Source organism: Ascaphus truei, chromosome 9 (assembly GCF_040206685.1).
Source record: "Ascaphus truei isolate aAscTru1 chromosome 9, aAscTru1.hap1, whole genome shotgun sequence".
Classification (NCBI taxonomy): Eukaryota; Metazoa; Chordata; class Amphibia; order Anura; family Ascaphidae; genus Ascaphus; species Ascaphus truei.
This window is the reverse complement of record NC_134491.1, coordinates 33,358,756-33,375,480: the sequence shown is the minus strand read 5'-3', so window position 1 is coordinate 33,375,480 and position 16,725 is coordinate 33,358,756.

Genomic DNA, 16,725 nt, shown 5'->3' with positions numbered 1-16,725 from the left:
CAGTCCTTACACGGCTCCTTACATTCCTCCTCAGAGAGTATCTGTCCAGCCCAGCAACACATGAAAAAACTGGCATAATACAGACAAATAAAAACACACAATGCACTAGAAAGGTAATGTTTTTCTGGAATGGAAGGACTAGAAGAAATGGAATGAATGGTGGAAATAATTCCACTTATCTCTCTACATCCCTTCTATGTCAGTACAAATGAGTGGGGAAAAAAGACCACCAACCCTAGCAACAACAAAAAGTCCTGACAGGAAAAAAACACCTCAGAGAAGATCTGAGTGCAACAGCAGAGCACACGTGTCTGAACAGACCGCAGCAGAGCGCACAGCTCTAAACAGGCCACAGCAGAGCGCACAGCGTGAGTCCTGTCTGCCCAGCTTTACCTAGAGCAGTGTTTTTCAACATCCCTTGATTCCCTGGGCATCCTGAAAGGGTTTCCTGTCATTTTCAGGTAATTTGAAAATAGTACAAATACAGAAGAATTTACAATGCATCTGATCGCAGACGCGCTATTAGAGAGGGTTGGGGTTCCTTACAATGTATCTGATCTCAGGCGCTCTATTAGAGAGGGTTGGGGTTCCTTACAATGCATCTGATCTCAGACGTGCTATTAGAGAGGGTTGGGGTTCCTTACAATGCATCTGATCTCAGACGCGCTATTAGAGAGGGTTGGGGCACCTTATGTATCCCGCTTTCCCTATGCCTAAGGGAAACAACGTGTGCTGCTATACCTGTTTGCTCACAGAAGGCCTAAGCCTCCACCGCAGGGAGTCTGGGTGAGCTCTTTCTCCTTGTAGTGCAGCGCCTCCACCTATGAGGGATCCCAGCGTTGGCAGGATAGCCCCTCACAGGAACCAACACACAGAAATAGTAATACACCACACCAAATATATAAATAAGGTTTACTATACATAACACTACACACATATGACACACAGTAACTGTACCCACAGATAACCCCAATGACCCCACACTTGGCAGTTATCCCCCCCAAAGTAGTGAGGGTTCCGTGGCACCAATACCCCTGGTTGGGTACCTGTCTGGGTGCTCAAATACCCACGTGCTACTTGTCACGATGGGTTGAAGCGTGTCCCAAGCAGCGGGAGCTCCAACACAAATCCCCTCCCTCCTAAGTATCCTGATCTGCCTTGTGGGGGGAGCTCCAGCTGGAGTGTCTCACCTGAATGTCTCTAGGTCCTGTGGCCTGATCCTAGGCCGCAGTATGCCGCATGGCCGTCCGGTCACCAGTACAACAGTACTACTATAGTACTGAGGGGTTCCTTACACTGCATCTGATCTCAGATACGCTATTAGAGAGGGTTGGGGTTCCTTACAATGCATCTGATCTCAGACGCGCTATTAGAGAAGGGTTGGGGTTCCTTACACTGCATCTGATCTCAGACACACTATTAGAGAGGGTTGGGGTTCCTTACAATGCATCTGATCTCAGACACACTATTAGAGAGGGTTGGGGTTCCTTACAATGCATCTGATCTCAGACGCGCTATTAGAGACGGTTGGGGTTCCTTACAATGCATCTGATCTCAGACGCGCTATTAGAGAAGGGTTGGGGTTCCTTACACTGCATCTGATCTCAGATACGCTATTAGAGAGGGTTGGGGTTCCTTACAATGCATCTGATCTCAGACGCGCTATTAGAGAAGGGTTGGGGTTCCTTACACTGCATCTGATCTCAGACACACTATTAGAGAGGGTTGGGGTTCCTTACAATGCATCTGATCTCAGACACACTATTAGAGAGGGTTGGGGTTCCTTACAATGCATCTGATCTCAGATGCGCTATTAGAGACGGTTGGGGTTCCTTACAATGCATCTGATCTCAGACGCGCTATTAGAGAAGGGTTGGGGTTCCTTACACTGCATCTGATCTCAGACACACTATTAGAGAGGGTTGGGGTTCCTTACAATGCATCTGATCTCAGACACACTATTAGAGAGGGTTGGGGTTCCTTACAATGCATCTGATCTCAGACGCGCTATTAGAGAGGGTCGGGGTTCCTCAGAATTTCACAATATAATTATAGGGTTCCTTTACCAAGAAGAGGTTAAAAAAAAACCTTACCTAGAGTGTCCCTTTCTTTTGATTTACATGCTATGGAAATTCAGACTGAGACTTTAAGCCTTGATTGTTTTGGAAATCACTTCGGCTTAATACTGTATGCGTTTTGTTTTCGGTTTTCTTTATTTTGGCTGGATACTTAGTTATTTTTATATTATCTCTCATTTTTATGCAAGGTGCCCTGAGAACGGAAGGTGGAGAGCGGCAAACAAATCTGATGAATTAGTTATTACGAGCAAGCCTCAATCCTAGAAATTGCAATTCAATATAGAAAATGTAGCCCGTGTATAATAAGAGTGCTCTTGCTGGTGTGTGACCAAGCAAAGACATTTATAATACAGTTGCTACTCTCTCTGATCAGCTGTTTTGAAGCCTGAAATTCATTCAATTCAATTTCATTTTGTTGCCTAATTTTTGTAATGCTTTTCATGTTAGTGGGGTTCTTAGTTTAATCTTTACCTAAATTATTGTTAGCCTGTCTACCAATGACTCATTGTTCAGGAAAAGAAACTTACATTTCAAATGTCTAGCACGTTCTGTTTTAATTTTCAATACGTATGACTGAATAATCTTATTATTCAGTAAAATTATATGAGAATAGATTTGATATGAATTAAATCATTCTTTCCTCTAAAATAGACAGCCCAACAATAGAACTTGGTGACTGATAAACACAATTTAACTCACCGAGGCTACCATTTTCACTACTTAATCTGAAGCTATAAACCCAGTGGGATCCAAGACATTTCTGTGCATGTTAATTTCATAAGAGGTTATCACGAACAGTCAATCTGGAAATGTGACAAACCAGTTGACATTACACAAAACTATGTGCAGGCTACATATTCGGCCAGTTCTATACTGCGGCAGTTTTAGTTGGCTGAGGTTAGTCAGCCTTTCTATAATGGTGCCGAGCGCGCGTAGGGCAGTGAGCGTGGAACCGGCCGACAGGGGAGAGGATGAAGATAAGAAAGAATTTGCGCGGCTGAAATGTGTGTATATGTGTGTGTATTGTATGTGTGTACAATGTTATTAAAAAAATTATTAAAGTATTTATTTCGAAACTTATTTAAACACACACACATACATACAGCACCTCACTCGCTCACAGCATACATACAAAAAGCGTGCGTCACGTACACACGCGTTCACACAGACACGCCAGCGCGCGCGGCCACACACACTATAGAATGGCCCTTCTTCATAAAATAACATTAAACAATATAATGATATTTTTATAAGGAGTTGGTCAAATGCTGCTATCTAACATTCCAGCAATATGCACAATATAAAAGTATTGCAGTAATCAGAAGTTTTACAATTCCTTGGTCAATTCCACATAATGTACTGTAACTGTTTTGGTCAACTCTCAGTTTCCAGTTTAATTGTTTTAATGCTATACTGTACACCAGGCCTGCACAACATACGCCCCGCCTGGCCTCTCTGTGCGGCCCGCGATGACTCCGGCTGGGCGCCAGTTAAATCAATAAATTAAAAAATAAAAGTTTAAAAAAATGGCGGCGATTATTCACCCCCCCCCCCCCGGGTTTTGCGGTGTGCGGGGGCAGCAGCATGAGGAGGATGCGGCAGCCATGAGTATTTTTGTCAATAGCAGGATGCCGGGGAGGTCAGAGCATGCCGGGGGCGGGCCTTAGTACCGGGGAGAGGATGTGCTGATCTAAGAGGGTGTGTGTGTGTGTGTGTGTGTGTGTGTGTGTGTGTGTGTGTGTGTGTGTGTGTGTGTGTGTGTGTGTGTGTGTGTGTATGTGTGTATGTGTATGTGTGTGTGTAAAACGGGCTTGTGGGGGGGGTGAAAAACGGGCTGGTGTGAGGGGGGTGGGCTGCTGACATGTGAGGGGGGGTGGGCTGCTGACATGTGAGGGGGGGGGCTGCTGACATGTGAGGGGAGTGGGCTGCTAACATGTGAAGGGGGGTGGGCTGCTAACATGTGAGGGGGGTGGGCTGCTAACATGTGAGGGGGGAGGCTGCTGACATGTGAGGGGGGGCTGCTGACATGTGAGGGGGGGCTGCTGACATGTGAGGTGCAGGGAGGGAAGTTATGTGAGGTGCAGGGGGGGGAAGTAATGTGAGGTGCAGGGGAGGAGAGAGTGATGTGAGTTGCAGGGGGGAGAGAGTGTCATATTGAGGGGAGGGGGAGAGTGTGTCATATTGAGGGGAGGGGGAGAGTGTGTCATATTGAGGGGAGGGGGAGAGTGTGTCATATTGAGGGGAGGGGGAGAGTGTGTCATATTGAGGGGAGGGGGAGAGTGTCATATTGAGGGGGAGAGTGTGTCATATTGAGGGGGGGAGAGTGTGTCATATTGAGGGGAGGGGGAGAGTGTGTCATATTGAGGGGAGGGGGAGAGTGTCATATTGAGGGGGAGAGTGTGTCATATTGAGGGGGGGAGGGAGAGTGTGTCATATTGAGGGGAGGGGGAGAGTGTGTCATATTGAGGGGAGGGGGAGAGTGTCATATTGAGGGGAGGGGGAGAGAGTGTCATATTGAGGGGAGGGGGAGAGAGTCATATTGAGGGGAGGGGGAGAGTGTGTCATATTGAGGGGAGGGGGAGAGTGTCATATTGAGGGGGGAGAGTGTCATATTGAGGGGGGGAGAGTCTCATATTGAGGGGGAGAGTGTGTCATATTGAGGGGAGGGGGAGAGTGTGTCATATTGAGGGGAGGGGGAGAGTGTGTCATATTGAGGGGAGGGGGAGAGAGTGTCATATTGAGGGGAGGGGGAGAGTGTGTCATATTGAGGGGAGGGGGAGAGAGTGTCATATTGAGGGGAGGGGGAGAGTGTGTCATATTGAGGGGAGGGGGAGAGTGTGTCATATTGAGGGGAGGGGGGAGTGTGTCATATTGAGGGGAGGGGGAGAGTGTGTCATTGAGGGGAGGGGGAGAGAGTGTCGTATTGAGGGGAGGATGAGTGTGTCATATTGAGGGGAGGGGGAGAGAGTGTCATATTGAGGGGAGGGGGAGAAAGTGTCATATTGAGGGGAGGAGGAGAGAGTGTCATATTGAGGGGAGGGGGAGAGAGTGTCATATTGAGGGGAGGGGAGAGTGTTATATTGAGGGGAGGGGAAGAGAGTCATATTGAGAGGAGGGGGAGAGAGTGTAATTTAGGGGAGGGGGAGAGAGTGTCATATTGAGGGAAGAAAGACATGGGGGGGATGCTGACATGGGATGCTTACTTGGGGGTGGGCTGCTGACTTGGAATGGGCTGGGGGGATGTGGAGGGGGTATTGTGTGTTTGATGTGGAGGGGGGTATTGTGTGTTTGATGTGGAGAGGGGTATTGTGTGTTTGATGTGGAGGGGGGTATTGTGTGGGTGACGGGGAGAAGTGGGGGTATGAGAGATAGATGGGGAGTATCGTAAAGGTTGATAGTGAGGGGTTCTGGGGGAGATATGAGGATGATGATGAGAGGTGCTGGAGGAGAGATGATGATGATGATTTAACCCGTGCGGCCCAAATTTTTTTTCCTTGAAACAGTTCGACCCTTCTCCCTTTACGAGTTGGGCAGGCCTGCTGTACACCTACAGATCATATAAATTATTTCAGCAATGTTTCAGACTGCATACCACAAAGCAAAATGTTGATAGCCCTATTTGATAAATGTTTCCCTTTATGAACCCATCACATAAAAGGTGAACCCAAGACTTTATTTAGATAAAATGCATAACTATGTAAAATTCCCATACATACTCTTTACACTACAATATGCATACCAAAAGATGCGATAAAAAAATTGAACCTTCTCTAATGCTGATTGTAGTTTTAGTTTAAACCAGCTACTGTGCTTTAATATACATTTGAAAGTGGATTGTCTCAAAAATGTACACTCTAAAATACAAATACCAGGTAAATCAAGTTAACCCCTTCAACAATATCAATACGAAGAAATGATTAATTTAGTAGAAACTTGGGTTCAAATGTTAACTCATCTCAGTAAATCCTCGACTTACTCTGCTCTTAGTGAGTTACTTACACTAGGGTTGATAGTGGAATCCTATTTCAAACTGTACTTTGCACAAAATAAACTTTTCAAAATGTAACTCCTTATTAACCAAATATTGGTTGTCAGTGCGGGTAGCGAAAGATTGGTGGCGGGAGATTTACTTGTAGCTATCGATGGTTTCAGAATACTCCAAAAACATAGCAGATTGCAGAACTTTTGTAGCTGAGTAAATACTGTACAATGGTTAAAGTGTTTGTGCCCCAAGGTAATTGTGAAGCTATAACCTAACTGGGAAGAAACAGGTATCATACCGTAACTGTTCAGAACAGGGGTGCGCAAACTTTTCAGTCCGCGCCCCTCCCTGGCTGCGCTCCCCCCCGCTCACGCCCCCCCCTTCCTTACCTGCTACCGGGCTTCAGCTGCACCATATGACGTCACAACGTCATGTGATGTCATGTTGCCATGGCAACGCATTGCCATTTGACCCCGCAGTGTAATTTCACGCCGCGTTATCATGGCGATGCGGCGTCGAAGAGCCGGCTGAGAGCAGGTAAGAGAAGTTGCAGAGGCCTCATACCTCCCTCGGCATTTAATTTTCGTGCCTTGGGGAAGAGCGCAGGGCCTGTACAACCACCACGCCCCCCCTACAAAGTCCCATGCCCCCCACAGTTTGTGCACCCCTGGTTTAGGGGTATCTTGCATTTCATTGATAATAGGCATTTATTTATCTCTTGTTGCCCCTAAGCAGAAAAGTATTTTTATTTTGTCATGAAACACTTTTAATAGTGCATAATTCATGAGTGAAAACGACCAGTATACTTGTCCTGGAACAGGAATATCTATTTCTGCTCCTTTCTGTTCTACCGCCCCCCCCCCCCCCCACACACACACAGCATGTATTTTGCTCTGAATACACACACAGTGCCTGTGTGATAGACACAATGTTGCGATCCCTGCCTCTATACCTGTAGTCAGTGAGTTGCTATAGCAACTTCTGAGATCCTTCTCAGAATGGGCTATTCTGCCCTCCCCCCTGTCTTGCTGACAGTTAGTCTGTCCCTGAGACTATTCCTGTTACCAAGATACCCACACTTCCTTTTCATTCCTGACTCTGGCTGAGTGAGTGCCCTTCATACTCCTCTTGGCAAGGCCATTTCCTTTTAACCTGCCCCTGATTATCAAGCACCCACAGAGAAGCACTCTCTCACCACAACATCCCATCCACAAGTGCCTGTACATGTTTTATGCTTTCCCAATAAAGTGAACAAAATATAGCAGGACTTGGTGTGCTTAGGAAAGGGGGCTGAGTTAAAGCTAACTGGAGCTATTCACACATCACACGTGACCCTGGTTCCAGGATAATACTTTTGTTGCTTCCTCCACAGTAGTCTGGTCAAAGCCAATTAGAACTCTTCTTAACACCAAAATGTACTGAACTTTATCATGGAGAAATCAAATAGGTTCTTCCCTTTCCTGCAAGAGCAGTATTCAAGGAAATCTCTTCCTATGTGATCATTTCTCTCAAGTGAAAGCCAAGGAAACCCCCTAAAACAGCTACAACTGCTTTATTCTTCTGTTCATCATGATGGCTAATAAAATATTACACTTTCAAATGTACTTTTATGGAGGACAATTGAACAACACAGTTTCATGGAACTATAAAGACGGCCTACTGTATATCCAGTGTCAATCTTCTAATGTCTTAATATGAATAATTATTAACGAGAGGCAAAGCCTCACTTCTGAAAATTGTTTCTAATTGTTACTTGTTTGAGTAGCTTGTCATAACTCATTAGTAGAATTATTAGTTTGTCTATATTTTAAGACTTCATTCATTTCAGTTCAAGGCATTTTGTAGCAAGATAAGTTAAATTAAATTGTCCTTTCTGCGGCAGCAGCTTTCATTTGGTTCCCACTGCCTATAAATATTCAAGCATTGTCTGGTTGCTAGTCAGAGCAGAGACTCCCATCCGTTCCTTTTCCACCTTCGTCACTCTGCTCTTCTTAATTTGAGCCTCCACATCCTCAGTCCCAGGCCTTGTGAGCGGGGGTTAAAAAAGACTAAAGCTAACCAAATGTAAAAGCAGGTTAACAGCTTTCCTTTGGTCTGCCTATATACAGTACACACAAAACAACTTCCTTAAACACCAACCTGGCTGACATTTGTCTATAGCCTCCGAAGGAATACTCGCCATGGTAAAATGTTATGTTTTATAGAAGGCCATTATATTTCCATTTGATTCGGAACACAATCTGTGAGCAAACGGAAAAGAAACAAGCACAAATCACACTTTAAGTAAAAACATGTGTAGTGCACAATTGTGATAAAAGTGTCAAAATTACAACAATACAGGATAGTGCAGCTCCAAAAAAGACTTTCTGGGTGTCTATGGGTACACGCAGGAACAAATAACGGAGCACAAATATCCTCAGGTAAAATGAAAAGAGGGGAATATACTGTAGTGCAATAATGTAGGGTACAAAATGAATAAAAAAAATTGGGGATAATACCACTCACATTTTATCCAAATTAATCAGGCAATTTGGGGGAAGACCTGACTGCAACCGAACAGCAACATGTTCTCCAACAGCAGGTAAATGGACCAGATTTTCCTCCAACAAATGAAGACAGAAATATATAGTGCAAAAGAGTTTTTACTATATAATGCTGAAAGTGAAAATACACTTACACACAGCAAATAAAAGCAAGTGTTGTGACACTCTGGGTATGGACGCAGGAACCGTTCTGGAAACCACTCTCCACTCCTCTCTTTCCACACGTGCTCGTGATGTCACTTCCGGAAAATGGCCGCCGCTGGCGCGATGCACGAAGGTAAGGTGCTGGAAGCTGGAACTTTGAAGGGGATTGGTTTCTCCATGGATGGTGAAGATACCTCAGTCCTCTCTGCGCAAGGGGTGCGCTATGCATTTCGTTCAGGCATTGTTCAATATAGAGGGGAATCTAAAAGCAGGAAGACTTAACCTTAGTATTTTGTTTTCAACTAGGGGTACTCCTATTGTATAGATATTCATAGTATTGTTATGTATTTATTAATGTTCTTTTGGTGGGATATACTTGAAAGCAACTCATTTTGAAGAAATACCTTATATTAAGTGACACAAAACACTATAAAAGCCATCATTTTGTTAAATAAGTCTGTTGTAATAAACATTAATTATCAATGCACTTATTTGAACTAGGAATGAACTGAGACATTAAAAACTGAGTCATTAAATTATATTTCTGATTGTTCGTGTTCTCCTAGAAACATACGATTTTTCTGTAGGTCTTTTAAAAAGAGTTCAGAACTCATTAACAAAATGTTACCAATCTGTTGTGGCGTCTAGTGTAATTAAAATGCATGGATAATCAACCATAAGTAGACTACTACCCATGCCATTAACTTTAATGCTTTGAGGAGCTCATTTTCTTCCTCAGCAATAGTGAACTGTAATGCACTTTAAATTAATGTCAGGTCCATAACTTTGCATAAATATCTCTCAAGCCCACAATTAAGCACTAGTGATATTGGATTATAATTTCATGCTTGCCCACTAAGGATATTTAATATACTGTTCTTATTTAAAGTGGACATAACGCTGTTGGTAATAAATAAGCAACTTGTATGAAAGCTGAACGTATCTTGATGGGTAAAAAGACAAACGAATGTAAAAGATTATAACTATTGATGCTGCTTAGCTTTTAAGTGTAAAAAAAATGCACTTGTAGTGCTTATGCTGCACTATAATACGATTATACTCATTATTATGCTATACAGTATTGCTGTTGGCTATGCTGTGCACTATATCAGGATTTTGTTAATAAAGGCGTTGAAAGGGCAGCATAATCTGCACCAATGATTTTCCAGTCATTACTTTATCAGCCCCATAGTTCTGCGTTATTACAATTGTATTTTTTGCCGTCATAGAAAGAAATAGTAGTTAGCTACAGTACGTCTTTTCTACTGACCTAATCAATATTGGTAACATCAGTGGGATGTTATCATACCACTTAGAACACTGCGATTTTCCCAGACCCCCAGCCATGGACCACCATGTATAAACCAATGTATAGGGGACATCTGATTTTAAAAAGTTCTTCCCTTTGGTTAAGCTAAAAGTAATTAACAAAGGAAGTAGGCAGTAGAAGTGACTTAAATATGCAACAATTCTTTGTTTTAGCTGCATTTCCATTTATTTCTATTCAACTAAAGTCAGGTTAGTTGGCCTGTAATTACAAGCCCACATCTACTGTAGTTATGTGAAGCGGTAATATCCACCCTCCTTGAGTGTTTATGAACTACAATTGTCAATAGGGACCAGATGAATATGTTTCTCAGTGATGTTACAAGCACCTTCTTCCTGGCTCTTGTAATATCCGGGAATACACACCATGTAGTGTCCTTACACACCATGTAGTGTCCTTACACACCATGTAGAGTCATTACACACCATGTCGCGTCATTGGCTTGTCCGCTCTCAGGTTGGAACGTTCCATTCTTTATTTCTCCTCTGTAAGTGGACTGGACTCTACATCCATCTCATTTGTATTCTTATTTCTGATTTTTGGTTCACCTCCTTCTTTGAAGACTGAGCAAAAATAATTATTTTTGATGTCTGCTTTCCTTTTGTTCTCCTCTCCATATTCTGTCTTCCATATTATTACTCTTCCGTTGTTTTTTTCTCATTTTGCTTACATACCTAAATAAAAACCTTTGTTCTCCTTCTTCCCTGTCCTGGCTATTTTCCTTTCTGTTTGGACCTTTGTACATGGGATTTCCTGCCTTCCTCTGTCTCAGTATTTCGCAACTCCAGTCCTCAGGGAACCCCAACAGCTCAGGTCTTAAGGATATCCCTGCTCCAGCACAGGTGGGTCAATCAGCGGCTCAGCCATTTTGAAAAGTGGGAAACACTGCTCTGTCTTAACTTGGATAGGTCTCTGTCCTCCTGCTTTTGGGTATGCCTTCAGTACATATGTAGTTTTCTTTTAAGTCTTTGCTGCCTTAGGAAACCATAGCAACATCGTATTCCTTTGCTTACCACAGAGCCAAACATACACCCATCAATGTAATACTTTATAAAGTGCAAGACCTTGTTTTTGTGAGGTGTGACTCAGCCTTTGTCTTTATACCAAACCCTACAATTTAATGATCACCACAACATTAGAGTTAGAGTCTTTGCAATATGAAAATTGAATCATAACCTTTTCCTCTTTGATCTTTTTTTACCTAATAACCACATAACAGATTTCACATAATCCAGTATAATGTGTAATTATATAGGCTTAAAATATGTAATAGTACAAATACCCAATCCTATCCTCCTCCAGGGGATTGTATGAGGAAGATTCCCTAAGCTCCAATAAGAGCCATTGGAGCTCAATTCTGCATTAACTACCATTCAATTCAATGGCAGCTAAAGTCAGATCAAGCTCCAATACTTATTGGGGCTTAGTAATGCCCAGTCTGTAAGAGATAAGCCCCTGGGTCTCTCCAAAGGGGCTTTATCCCATGGGTCATTACTGGTGCACATACAGATTTAACGAGTGACCAATATATATTCATGAAATCATGTGATATCAGTTTCTTTAAAAAGCTACCTTTATAATGTCTTTAATAGCACACTGACACAGTTACGTGTGCTGCTAAGTGAAGAACCCGTGTGAGTAATGTTTTACTATCCCTCATAGAAGTGAGTAAGTCCATCTAAAGAGCCACTGCAAGGCAATAAATATTTCACTAAATACCCAAAGTAATAGGAGAATTGGGTTAGTACTAATTTATGTAACAAAAATCATGTTCTTCATACCCCATATTTCTCATTACGTAGTTGGAAACTCCATATTAGATACTGATAATATTTAATTACTTGCCTATTAGTTTTGATATTTATAATGGTTACACTAATTTGTGACAAATTACCCCAATCTCACTATTTTAACTGTTGAACTAAAAATTAGATATATTAAATGTTACAGATTATAGGAACTAAAGGAGCAATCCAAGCTATTTTTTTTTCTATCGGTTTGAAGCTGGGGGTCTCCGGAGATGAACCCCATTGATCTCAGCTACAGGGACCCCCTGCTTCCAGAGATTCTTACCTCTGAACAGAGAGCCGGTATCTCCTGCAAGTTTAAAGCTCCTGTGTCATGTGGGCCAATAGGATGCCGTACCGGATGATGTCACAGCTTCCTATTGGCCCTTTTGAAAAGCGGCCATTATGGGAACCATTGTAGCTGCTACCGGCATTCCCTACAGAGGTAAGTTTCTCTGGAAGCAGGAGGTGCCCAGAGCTGAAATTGATGGGGTTCAGCTCCGCAGACCCCCCTTCTTTAATCCTATGGAGTGTCAAACTTCCCATTAGGCCCAGGCGTAAGGTGTTAAAATTTGCATTTGTTGCACTCTCAGCCTATCGGACATAATGGGAAGAGACTTACTTACCTGTGCCGGCCGCCTCCGTACTGCTGCCCTGCTTCTCCTTTAAAATCGAGCATCAAATGACACCGCAGAAGTCACAAACGACGTCACACAGCGTCTCATTGCCATGGTAACCGTGACGCCGTGCGATGACAAATTACATAATGACATTGTGTTACCAGGGTAACGTGACGCCGTGCGATATCACGTTGGTGATGTCCGCGGCGTCATTTGACGCTGCATTCTAAGGGGAAGCAGGGCGACAGACACAGGTAAGTGCCTAAGGGCGGCGGATTTGGAAATCCGCTGCTGATCCTATGTATAAAAAGAAGGGTGGGGCAAGCGCGCACGTTGTAAGTGAAACTTCTTTGCATTTTTGCACTCTAAAAGGTATTTAATTCTATCGCAATCATACTAATCAAAATAACATTTGAGTGACAAAAAGTAAGAAAGTTTAACTCACAAGGGGGAGGGGGATCAGTGGTGTGGGGGGTATTAGTAAGGGGGGTATAAGTAAAGGGGGGTTTTCAGCAAGGGGGGGTTTAAGTAAAGGGGTTGTATCAGTAAAGGGAGACTAGTTGTAAAGGGGTTGTATCAGTAAGGGGGGGAGAGAGAGGGAAGAGGAGAGAGACGGGGGGAGAGAGCGAGAGGGGGGAGAGAGCGAGAGGGGGGAGAGAGCGAGAGGGGGGAGAGTGCAAGAGGGGGGAGAGAGAGAGGGAGAGCAAAGAGAAAGAGGGAGAGCAGAGAGAAAGAGGGGGAGCAGAGAGAAAGAGGGGGAGAAGAGAGAGAGAGGCGGGGGAGATTTTTAGTTGTTTTCCCTGTCAGTTTTTTTTAGGTTCCACCGCCACCAAAGAAGTTTCACTTAAAAAAAAATAACACCAGTTTGGATTGCCTCTTTAAAGTGTATGCTTTGTATAATCACAATATACTGTACGTCACAATTCAATTCTCACAGATCACATTAGAAAACTCAGTTTTAAAGCTAGTACATATATATCAGTACTCAGTAGAGATGTGCAAAATGGTTTTTTTTTTCTGTAAAAAAAAAATGTTAAAAATTCTGAAACCAGCAAAGTTTGACAAATAATGTACTACGCTTGGTGACAAATTTTTGCGGGGCACATAGGCAATGTGCAAGGTGTCATGGCTTCGCATTTATGTTAAATTAACATGAAAATCTGGCAACGCCACCATTTTCACCTGATTGGTACCCCAGATGGTGATTTGGTGAAAATGTTGCAAATGTGGCAACATTTCCATAACATTTTCCAAATAAATTAACTCAATGCAATTGCCAATATTTGCATCTCTAGAAGCCCGTGTATTTGATTATATATTTGTTATGTGAACACTTATCCCATTGTGAGTAAAGAAAAATATGAACGGAAGTTTTGAATTCCTCTTTGCAAATCACACCCTAGTTTTCACGTTGTAGTGCAATTTATACAACGAAACCTGTCAGCTTGAGTCCACTTACTTCACCTACCTTCTTGAGAACATCATGTCCAGTAGAATTGGAATCCAAGATGTCCATAAATCTAACACTATTAACACTAAGAATAATCAGCTCTCCTGCATATGTAGCTGAACAGTCATTAACATACATTCCCTGACAGCTCTCTTTCTATTCGTTTTTGCCACGGCATATCTGGTCCTAGCAGCATGGACCCAAATGGCGACAAACTGAATTATGTAATCCTTTACCTGCTCTTTACTTGAATCTGTCAACAAATTCAGAGCTTCAATAATATGAAAAGTCTAAATCTGAATCTAATTAGCAACAAAACCCTGTGCATCAGTCTTTCATTTATCTGACTCTTTCTGTAGCAGTGTATATACCGTCATCTTTCTTACTTGCACCATTGTCAGTTTGCTGATTGCAAAATGTATGTATACTTCTTCAGGGGCAATTATTTCTATAAATCACCCAGAGTCCTATCTATTTATTTTGTGTTTACTCAGGAACACTGAAATGAGATAAATTGCTAATTTTCAAGGGATGAAGGATCAGAACATTAATTAAACCGGTAAATTGATTGTACCACGTAACTTGGATTTTATTTAAACCCAATCTTACTAAAACGCTACAAAGAGTCGGAAACATCACAGAATGCAACCTGTTTTAAAAGTCAGTACAGCTAAACCAATAACAAAAAGTACATCAGAAGAAATATGCCTGAATCGCATAGCAATAGCTACTCTTGTTTGAACCAGTTGATTGAAATCACAACGGTATAAGAGATATAAAAAAGGAGAGCTGATAACCTTTGTTAAGGTCATATTCTGTCATGTAGTACAATCCTTTTTTTTCTGCTCAAAACTAAAGAGAAATGTGACAGGACCAAGCTTGTAAAATGGATTAGATAAGCAGCACCGACCTTAATTTGCTATTCAACATAAAGTGCCCATATTTGCAATCTTGGGTGGGCAGGAGAGATATTTGGAGATAGATAAGCATAAATCTACTGTGCCTAAGAGAATTGTAAACCAAGAGATTTGATATGAAGTGAGATGTTGCTAAGAGGATAACAGATATCTGAAATTAACTTTTCCAAGGATAACAGATATCTAAAGATTTTTTTCTCCAAGCTTATAGAGGTAATGCAATAATTCAACTAAACCTCGACGAATTGACCCACTCCTCATTAGATTTGAAATTTTCTGCATGTCTTTTCCACCTTCTGGAAATTAGAATATTTTGTGCTATCAAGATATATTATCTCTTGCATATTAGCTGAAAAGTTATGAGGAATGGTTTCATTTACCACAAGAGTTTTAAGAGGTCCCATTTTTCTTTAAAAGTTTTTGAGCGAGACACAAGGATGCAGAGCAGAACACTAATTAGCTACAGCAATTGACATTTTATCCTTCATAATTTCTCTTTGAAATTCATGTTAAATACATTGAATCAAAGCAATTATTTCCTGTTGAGCAAATAGCTGACAATTAATTTTTTTCTGCAAAGGCCTAAAATTACAAAACACAAAGCCATCTTCCTTGTACTGTAGACGCGTTGTGCTCCATTCATGGAGCTAAAATCTTCTAAAACCCAGAAATGTTTCTTCACGGCATATTGAATAAGGGAATAAGTAATGCAGTCATAGGGACAGGTTGGGTTCTTCTATCTATAACCCCCTTGTGTCTGCAAACAGCACAGGATGCTGCCCCCTAGCAGGATTTCTCTCTATAGAACAACATGTGGCAGTGGTGAGCCAGTGGGAAACCTGAAGGAGGAGGAAGCTGAGTGAGAGGTAGGGGGCAGCCAGTTCCTGCAGGACCCAGGGAGAGTGAGGGAGCTGTGTGGGGAGAGAGACTGCACAGTTGAATGTGTCCAGGCAGAAGAATCCAGCAAGCGAGGATTTTTTGTATGCAGAACAGGGCAGATAGGCAGAGACCACAGCATAAGGCGAGCTCATACACTCCGCTTGCTTGTGAGCGTGCGAGCTCCATCCGTGCTGCGCTGCCGCAGCACAGGAGATCTGTGCTCATAGTGTTGCGTGGCTTGGGGGCATGGCGGACAAGTCACAAAGCTGTTTTGCCTCCATTGGCTGATGTCACACACCAGTCGCCTGAGAAGACAAAATGTATTGTCTGCTAAAAACTCTGATGCGTCAACGCTCTACGTCGCACTTGGCTAACTACTATAGCCAAGTACTGCATTGTGCCTGATGTGCGCGCGCACCTTAGCGACGCCGTGAGCAGCAGCCAGAGAGGGTATCTTCTGCAGCAATACTGGTACGAAAGCCCCTTCTGCGAGACACAGACTTGCATCATATTTCTATCCGCTCCAACGGTTGTGTCGGCACACAAATACAAAGGCCAGTGCCTAGGGTTGCCAAGTGTCCGGTTTGGAACCGGACAGACCGGTAATTTGTCCCTCTGTCCGGTAAAAAATGAGACGTAATACTGGGCATGTATGTGTCCGGTATTCTCCCTCTCTGAACGGGCAGTGCGAGTGAAGAGCGGCCGGGTGCAGGGTCCCAGCTCCTACCTCAAATGCAGAAGCGGCAGTGGGAGTCTCCTGCAGGCTGCGGCATCTTGTCTCCAGGGCAACGGGCGGCATCATCTCCCAACTTCCCCAAGCCAGGAGAAAACCTACCATGGGAGGGCTCCAAGTCATTAAGGAGTGTGCACAGCTCCCCCATATGCATGATGGGAAATGTAGTTTCTATTCTGGAGGCCAGGGTCATGTGTAGTATGAATAGCCCAGATAGGTTCAACTTAGCCCTCTTTCCAAAACACAACAAGTCCTGTATATTTTC